The following is a 9,631-nucleotide window of genomic DNA, read 5'->3' as shown; positions in this document are numbered from 1 at the left end:
ATTTTTCTACATTAATGTAACTTCTTACTCATCTTTTTCAAGTCCTCCTTTTATGCTTTAATTCTCCATAATAGCTAATGCCATATATCTCTTTGAATCTGTCAAGTGACAATGTTTATCCACCTTTCATTCATCCATCAGTCATTTATGAAAGCTTTCTCCTAACCTCCTTATAATTCATTTAAAGAAAATCATTTAAAGAAAAAGTACTTTATTCACAAATTAACTGCTCTTTCTCTGCCTCCGAGATTAACTAAAAATTTAGACTGTCAACACTAGATGTCATTTCTTTAAAACTTCAGTTTTAATTTTAAGTTTTATGCTACTCTGAGGCAGGGAATAGAAAGATCAGTCTATGGCTATGGAGGAAAAAGAAACTGTAATCATTTTCATGTGTAGATATAATGACTTATCTTGGGGAGATTCATTGAGTCTATTTTATTCACTATTCCCTGAACATATCTAAAAAATTTTCCATTCTTGTGGTGCCTGGGTGGCTCAGGTCATGATCCTATGGTTCAGGAGTTCGAGTGTCAGGGCAGGGCCCCCTTCAGATCCTCTGTCTCCTTTTCTCTCTGCCCCTTCCCTGTTCACCTGGCACTCACTCAATCTTGATACTTAAAATGTTTATTGTTATTTTTCCTTTCATAATTTTTATTTGTCTAATGGACTACTTGTTTTCCTTTTTTAAAATTTTTTAGTGTTTGTTTATTATTGACAGAGAGAGAGATAGAGCATGAGCATGGGAGAGACAAAGAGAAGGGGAGAAACAGAATCCGAAGCAGGCTTCCAGCTCTGAGCTGTCAGCACAGAGCCTGTCATGGAGCTGGAACTCACAAACCACAGGATCATGATCTGAGTCAAAGTCGTAAGTTTAAACAACTGAGCCACCCAGGTGCTCCTCTTAGTTTTCCATTTTAATTTCTCTATTGATTCTCTTGATATGGCTGCTTATATTTATTATTGTTACTTCAGCTAATATAAATAAACGTATAAGAGTATAATTCAATTGGCCTGTCTCCAATAGAATTGGAGTTGTATTTGCATATGTTATGCAAAAACACATGTTATGGTCTCCAGAATACAATGTTATTTTTAATTTTTTCCTTACAGAGACAATTTTACTTATTTATTAGAAATCAATATAAGAAAAGATATAATCTTTTTTATTTACTAATGTATTTGCCACTTGCTGGGCTATTTATGTCTTTCCACTGATTTAAAGTGCCATCCAATGACAATTCCCCTAAGCCCAGAGAACTCACTTTAGTATTACTTGTTGGGAAGGTGTGCTGGGAAGTACTTCTCTTACCTTTTATTTTTCTAAACATCCCTTTATTTCACTCATAGTTTTGGGAGATCTTATTTGCTGGATATAGAATTCCAGTGGACAGGTTAGTTTGGTTATTTATTTGTTTTTAGCATTTAAAAATATGTTTCTATTTTCTTTTGGACTCCACAATTTTTATTGAAAAATTTACCATAATGAGTGTTTTTGTTCCCTACATAGACTTTTATCCTTAGCTGCTTTTTAAATTTTTTAAGTTTCCTGGGGCACCTGGGTGGCTCAGTCAGTTAAGCGTCTGGCTTTAGCTCAAGTCATGATCTCACAGTTGGTGGGTTCGAGCCCCGTATCAGGCTCTGTGCTGACAGCTAGCTCAGAGCCTGGAACCTGCTTCAGATTCTGTGTCTCTCTCTGTCTCTGACTCTCCCCTGTCTCAAAATAAATAAATAAATAAATAAATAAAAACATTAAAAAAAAGAGTTTTAAATGTTTTAAGTTTTTTTATTTATATGGGGAGAGCACACATGCTCACACAAGTGGGGGTGGGGCAGAGAAAAGAAGAGACAGAATCCCAAGCTGACTCCACACCATCAGCACAGATCCCAATCCGCTGCTTGAACTCACAAACCCTGAGATCATGATCTGATCTGAAATCGAGTCAGTTGCTTAACTGACTGTGCCTCCCAGGTCCCCCTATCCCTAGATGCTTTTTAAGCTTTGTTTTTATGTTTGGTTTTTTAGTCATCGACTTTTCTCTTATAATACCCTTTCTTTTATTCAGGTAGAATTCTTATAATAAAATATTAGCCATTTTAAAGTGAATAATTCAGTGGCATTTAGTGTATTCTGTGCACCCATCACCTTCATCTAGTTCCAAAACTTTCATCATCTCAAAAGGAAACTCCATACCAACTAAGCAGTTCTTCCCAATTCCTCCCTCCCTCAGTGCCTACCAATCACCAATCTGCATTTTGTCTTTATGGATTTTCTGATTCTAGACATTTCATATAAATAAAATTTCATGTAAATGAAATTATACCATAAGTGACCTAGCATAATTTAACTTAGCAAAATGTATATGTGCACTGTAGCAAGTATCAGCACTTCATTCCTTTTTGTAGCTGTATATAGTTTCCTGACTTTATATAAACACTAGAGAGAGTCATGGTGGCATGAGTATGAAAAGGAAGAATAAACTAGCTACTACTCTCTTCCCAGAGTTTGGGAGTATGATAGAATATATAGGTAAATATATTTAAATAATTGAAATACCTTTTCTTTCAAATGATGTACGTAATATATTAACATCTTAATATTTGACTCATATCCCAAATGGACAGACTAAACCAAAGAAATATCCAATCGCTGTTCTAAAGTAGGTTATTATCAAGTTAGGCAAGTGGGATGGTTTATATAAAATCAAGAAACAGTGTAACTCATCACTTTTACAAGTAAATAAGCTTAACCAAATGCTGCAACAACTATGAGCTAATTTACAATGGGAGATTCTCTGATATTGCAAGTCCACAGTTAGGGCTTTGGATCTATTTTGAAAGACATATATTTCCACTTACAAAGGGACTCTATCTCCAAAGAAAGTCATGACTTTTAAGAAAGCACAAATTAGTATAAAAATAAGAGGAAAAGAATCAATTGTTGGCTTTGTTTTCTTATAGATAGTCCCTCCTAAGAAATTGAATAAAAAATGAAAATACACTGGCAAGAGTTGAACCAACCTGAGTATGTGTTCTTGAATCACTTTGACCCTTGACAAATGGGATGACTTTGATACTTAGTCTCCTTATATGTTAAAAGAGAAAATGGTTATGCTCTAATGAACTGATATTTGATAAAATTTCCTACAGTATATAAGAAACATCAGATATTTCTCTTCCTTCCCTCCATACCTCATTGTATCAATAGTTATTCATATGTTGTTTTCTCTGCTAGACAACACAAGTGCTTGGAGACCAGAAGTGCTGCATTGTATAAACATCTGAAGAGCCTGTATAATTTCTGGTACATAAGAAGAACTTAATAAATGCTAGTTGGTAAAGTTAGTGATTCATATAGCACAGAAGTTGAAATTTCATGAAAGGTAATATATAACATATACAAAAGAGTCATATTTCACATTGTTAAAAGTAATAAAGCAAAATACCAATTCAACTGCAGATATGCCAATTTTATGAAATAAAATCTTTTTTTATTTAGTTAATGTAAACTATAGTTAAACTCTTATTTTTTTAATATGAGATTTCTAGGAATTAATTCAAGACAAGTATTTTCAGTGATGGGCACATAAAAATAACAGCCTTTGGTATCTCCGAATAGTTTTTATATTGTTAAGCTTACTCAATGATATACATACATAAAAAGGCAAATGACAATAGCACAAGAAGCATCACATTGGACATCTCAGTGCCTTGCAACTGGCCCAAATAAGAAGATATCACTGTGAGAGTAAGAATGATTCACATATTTACATAAGTAGAAAAATTCTCAGTTATATATATTGCTTATGTAGATTTTAAAATATAATGAGGGGGTGCCTGTTTGGGTCAGTTGGTTGAGTATCTGACTCTTGATTCCACTTGAAGTCATGATCTCAGAGTTGTGGGATTGAGTCCCACATCGGGCTCCACACTAGATGTGGAGCATGGTTAAGATTCTCTCTCTCCCTCTGCAACTTTCCACCACTCATGCATTCTCTCTCTCTCTCTCTCTCTCTCTCTAATTAAAAAAAAATACCCTGAAAAAAAATATATGAACATCCTTGTGATGGAAACAATTTGAGCAGAAAGTAAACAGGAATATGTACAAGCAGACCTCTGTAATCCTACCTCCTAAGATTTGAGTTGAAGTCACACCTGCTTGTGATATAATCCAGTTCATGTACAAGTCTAAGAAATCACACATAATTATAAAAATGAACTGATAGAAGATAACGATTAGGCCTCTTTAAAAAAGTGTGGCTCAAAGGAAGAGAGTTTAACATTCAAGAAATATTTTTATTGTTAGTAATATCTAGATAAAGTTCTAATTCCTAGGAATACAAGAGTAAATGAAATAGCTAGATTCCCTGCCATAATTTGTCTGAGATTGTAGGATTCAAAATCTCTAGATCATTAAAACAACTTTTGCCTATGGGATACGTGTTATGAAAGAAGGACAAGCACAGGTTTAAAAGAATGAGAGGGAGAATAGGAAAAAGGAATGCCTGGGATGAAAAGCAGACCAGCTGGGTTTAAAACTTTGATGGTAAATATGATGACTGGAAAACTAGGGGAACCCAATAAATATCACCCTTCTCTTCCTGACTTCAAAGTCAACTGAAAGCTAACACAAACAAACAGATGAGGAGCCATTATATTAGCTTCATTAAAGATAAAAGAGAACACTACTTGTATCTGTAGTTTAGTAAACTTACTAACAATGAAAGACACTAATAATCCAACTAAAATGATCCAGCCAGGGTTTGCCTGGAACTGAAGGAGTTTTTGGGATATAGGACATTGAGTACCACAACCAGCATTCAACTGAGCTGACCTGTACTTTCAGGTGCATGGTGCCCATAGGCTCCCATGACCATCTTAGGGTTGGGGCTTTAAAGTATTACTGTTCTTCATAACATAGCTTCACTTTGAAGAATCTCAGTTCAGTACAATCCTCCGTGGCAGGATGTTCTGGAAAAGGGTTTAGTCTCTGATCAAGTTTTCTTATCAGGTAGCACATAATAACATTCACTCTTTGTGACAATTTTTTGTGTATGTATGGGTTTATTTTTGTAGAATAACTTTTTGTTCATATAATATAAACTACTTTATTTAGAATAAGATAAAAAATAGAATAAGATATTTACTCTTTTTTACCCAATGCTTGTCTGTTTCTCCCCTTTTCCCCACTAGGTTGAAGGTTCCACACAGAGAAAGCTCATAACTGGTCACCATTAAATACCACGGTATCTGGCATGAGGTAGGCACCTAATAAATATGTGTTAATAATACATGAATGAAATAATATATAGAACTGAATTATACAGGTATGGAAGAACTGTGGATGAAAATGCATTACTCCGTCAAGACAATTCTGACCAGGACTTAGACTCTGGGGCAGCTGGTATGTTCCAGTTATCCCCAGTCTCAACTAAAACCTGGTGTGACGAGTAATGCTCCAAGTTTACTATTATTTCTGTTCCACTATTCAGGAAGGACAGAGTCTAAATCTCCACTAGTCTTGTTCACCACATTATACAAAAAGGAAGAAATGAAAGAAATATTAGGGATGCTAATTATCCTGTGTAAGAGATATTTTTTAGCTATAAAACGGAAATAAAATCAGTAGGACAGTATGTTAAATAATACAATCAAAGTAATTAGCCCAATTCTGGGAAAGATAAATGCTTAAAAAGCAATTGGTGTTATTAATAAATGCAGAAAATAATTTGACTCGAATGAGTTTTTTTTAAGTTTCTACTGCAAAATGTGGGAGTCTCTAAGTTTATAGAGGCTGTTTTATACTTTTTCAGAGATTTTTTTTGAGGCATTCACTCATACATTCAAAAAATTTTATTGAATATTTATACATGATAATCCTTTTTATTTTTCTTAGCACTAGAGATCACAATGATAAAGAAGACAGAATTGCTGCGCTCAAAGAACTATTAGTCTAATGACCCTTGAATTAATATAAATTTGGTATCTTAAACATAAAGAGAAGATTGCAGGAAAAGCTATAATAGCTACACATGTAACAATTTAAAGCAAAGAGGATGAACTAAAGAAAGTAGCCCACAAATTGTAATAAACTGATTGATAGTATGATGGAAGTTTGAGGTTCACAAAACTAGAAACTACATAAAGGTGAGGACAGTGCTTTTAAATTATGCATGTAAAATAAATTCCTTTTATAAAGTGTTCATACTCTTTCAATATCATTAACATTTGTGCATTCACTTGTAAGTGTTCTGTTCAAGTAAGAGATGTGAGTTAGAAAAATATCACCATGGTGGAAGCGAGGTCTCAACCAAACTCTTCTGTAAATCAAAGTGTACTATCCATTTGCCTGAACATTGATGCCTGACATCAATTTTCTCTTACATAAAAAGAGGAAATTTGGGGCGCCTGGGTGGCTCAGTCTGTTAAGTGTCTCACTTCAGCTCAGGTCATGATCTCACGGTTCTGGGTTCCAGCCCTGCATCAGGCTCTATGCTGACAGCTAGCTCGGAGCCTTAAGCCTGTCTTCAGATTCTGTCTCCCTCTCTCTGATCCTCCCCACTCACGCTGTCTCTCTCTCTCTCTCTCAAAAATAAAACATTAAAAAAAAGTTTAAAAAGAGGAAATTCATTTGACCTATAAAATTTCGTTTCCAAGTCAGGGACATAATGTATAATTCAACATTGTTGTTATCACCCCACAGAGGAGGAATGCACCCTCATTCCCAAACTTGGTTCAGCTTTTCATCCTGATGAAACCACACATGAGCCCAGAGTACTATAAGGTTTATTATTCATAAAGTAGGAATCTCTGGGGAGAGTGTGCTTGTCTCTCAAATAGGCTTGAAAATGGCTTGGAGGGCAGAAAGGAGAAACTTGTTTGGGGTTTTATGGTAGTTACAGGGTAGGGCTAGCATGAGAATTCCCTTGGAGACCGACATTTCAAAGTTTGAACTTCTCATGTGTGCAAAAGGAGGGAGTGCCTGGACTTTGTTAGCTTGCTCAGATGTGGGGCAATATGGCGGCACTTGAAAGTTGTTAGCAGTCAGAGAACAAAAATGGAGTCGGCTTCTTTATTACAAGTCTGCAGAGCAGAGGCTTCTCTTCATCAGCACCAAACCTAGCCATCTTCTAGACTGTTCTTCCTGAGGTTATTGAAATTTATTCAGAGTGTTGCTGAATCCTCAGGCCCTTTAACAACCTAATGACTTATTCACTTTATGCTTTTTAGTTTGAAAAATGGCAGTACAGCTGATTCATTCAGGTATATGTTTAGGTGTATTGTTCTTGGATTTATGTGTTACACTTGAAGTTCCAAAGATATAAGATGTATACACAATTGCTTAAAAATGGGTTAGCTCAGCTGAAAAGTCAGCAACTTTTGACAGTGGTTAGCATTGCAAAAGCTCTCTGCCTGATAAGACGTGGTTAAAAAGTATTTTTTTTATTTTTTAAAAATAATTTTATGTTTTACTTTTTAAAAATTGTAATTTAAAAATATTTCTAGTATTTTGAAAATAAAATTCCTTGTATAGGCATAGAAATGTTGTATGTTGAGACCCTCCCTTGCACGTGGCATACTCAGAGGCACATGTTCTCTAGAAAAAGATAATCATAAACATCTGCCTTTCCAGTGGTATTTTTTTCACCATAATACATGAAGAGACTATTCCATGGACGTCTATGGATAAAGAAATATGAATTTTTACATGCACTGTTGGAATCCTCCGTTTAATAAAAGCTTAGTGAAGTGTGAAAAATATGTAAAATATGTTGATTTACTATCTCTTAGAGAATTTCTAAGGAAGAAATTCATAAACTTGACTGCCTTTAAAAACAAAATGAAATCCTTCTATACGTCTCTAATTTGATATATTCCCACTTACATTTTTTTCTTCTTTTTTTCTAGGCACCTCATGACTGTGAGCCTAATTCACCTATTAAGAGGCCTGTTGAACACAAACTGTGGGTATTCTGGTATTTATGTTACAAGTTCTAAACTTTTCTTGTATGGAGACTTAAAATTTGACAGCCCACAGGGATGTGCTGAGAACAATTCCACTCAAATAGAAACGACCAGAGGCTTGCCCAGTCTGTGAGCCACACAGCAAGAGTTTCTCAGAGCCATAAGTTCGGGCTCAGGATCATTCAGGTCAACAAGCCACACAGTTTTCCACAATCTAGAGGTTCCTTCTTTTTTCTCACAGAAACCCAGAAAATGAGTTGTCATAAGTCTCATCATCTATATTGACGAATATATTCAGACAATTGAAACAATATGCTGACTACAGGTTTTAACTAAACACAAAGAACATATTAACATTTGTGTATTAAAAATTATTTCCAGCTGTCTTTTTAAAAACTGCCCCATACTTGGTATTCCTGTTCTTAGACTTTCTTAAACCAATGTATTACATTCATTACCTCAAGATAAGCAAATGTCTTAAATGAGATTTCAATTACTTTGTCACAATATTTCTCACCATGTTATATTCATTAAGAATTTAAGGTGGTATAATAAAGGATACATTCAAGAAAATTGTCAATATAAAAATACTATGAGGGAAATATCAAACACTTTGGTCAATATAGTTATTACAATTGATACTAAGTGTGTATGTGAATTATCTGGCAGTTACAGCAAAAGGGAAATATTTTAAGTTTAATTGTTTGAATAAGCTAATTTGTTTCAGTAATCAGGATAGAAAATAATTTACTTAGAAATGAATTTTATCCTTTAAAGTATAGTTTATATATTGATAATTATATATAATATATGTATAAATATACATTTGCATATATAAAATAAAATATGTTATTATAATACATTATATTGATTTTATAAAGAGAACTACCAAACAGTGAAAACATTTATGGAGTGCATGCAAAATATTTTGGGATTAGGCCATTTCTTATTTTAAGAATTTATATATTCTTTTATTTTTCATTTATTATTAAGAATATTATGCCAAATATAGCCTGAAAGTATATTTTTCATGAAGGCATGTCTGTGAAAATATGGGAAAAGAGCAGACAGATCATTTTATTTTTTTTAATAATTTTTATTTTTTACTTTTATAAAAATTGTAATTTTCTTAAATTTAAAAATGGTTTCTTAAATTTAAATTTGGCTAGGGTACAGACATATACATATACACCCACATACACTATACACATACTCTGTGTTCTACAGCGGTAGAAGACTCTAGATCATACTACTCGAATTAGAGCTTGGTCCTCTGGAACAAGGTCTCCTGGATGCTTTAAAAATGCAGTTTGCTAAGCCCCAACCCAGACCCATCGATTCAGAATCTCTGAGGATAAAACCCTCTACTTGACATTTTGAGGTCATTTTCAGATTAAATTATATTTTACAACAGTAAGACTAACTTTTCTTAGTGAAAAGTTCTGAGAATATTGACAAATAAAATCCACAAATTGAGCAAATATTTCAGGTGATTATTTTATCTATTAAATTTGATCACCATTGGTTCCACCAGTGCATCAGCACCACATGAGGTTTATTAAGACACAACCCCGGGATGCCCAGGCAGCCCAGTCAGTTAAGGGTCTGACTCATGGTTTCGGATCATGTCATGATCAAGGTGTTCATGGACTGACAGCCACAGAAG

The 9,631-nt window shown here is 34.2% G+C and overlaps 1 long non-coding RNA gene across 1 annotated transcript; it reads left to right on the top strand.

The window, feature by feature from the left end:
- The first annotated feature begins 3,234 nt into the window (after window positions 1–3,234).
- LOC115297021 lies at window positions 3,235–7,958 on the top strand. Its single transcript, XR_003911211.1, has 3 exons — window positions 3,235–3,304; window positions 5,194–5,260; window positions 7,909–7,958. It is a non-coding gene; the product is annotated as an uncharacterized LOC115297021 (long non-coding RNA).
- Window positions 7,959–9,631: the final 1,673 nt, after the last annotated feature.

The sequence above is a fragment of the Suricata suricatta genome, chromosome 7 (genome assembly GCF_006229205.1).
Source record: "Suricata suricatta isolate VVHF042 chromosome 7, meerkat_22Aug2017_6uvM2_HiC, whole genome shotgun sequence".
NCBI lineage: Eukaryota > Metazoa > Chordata > Mammalia > Carnivora > Herpestidae > Suricata > Suricata suricatta.
The sequence above is the reverse complement of the archived record's forward strand: the minus strand, read 5'-3'. Positions and strand labels throughout refer to the sequence as shown.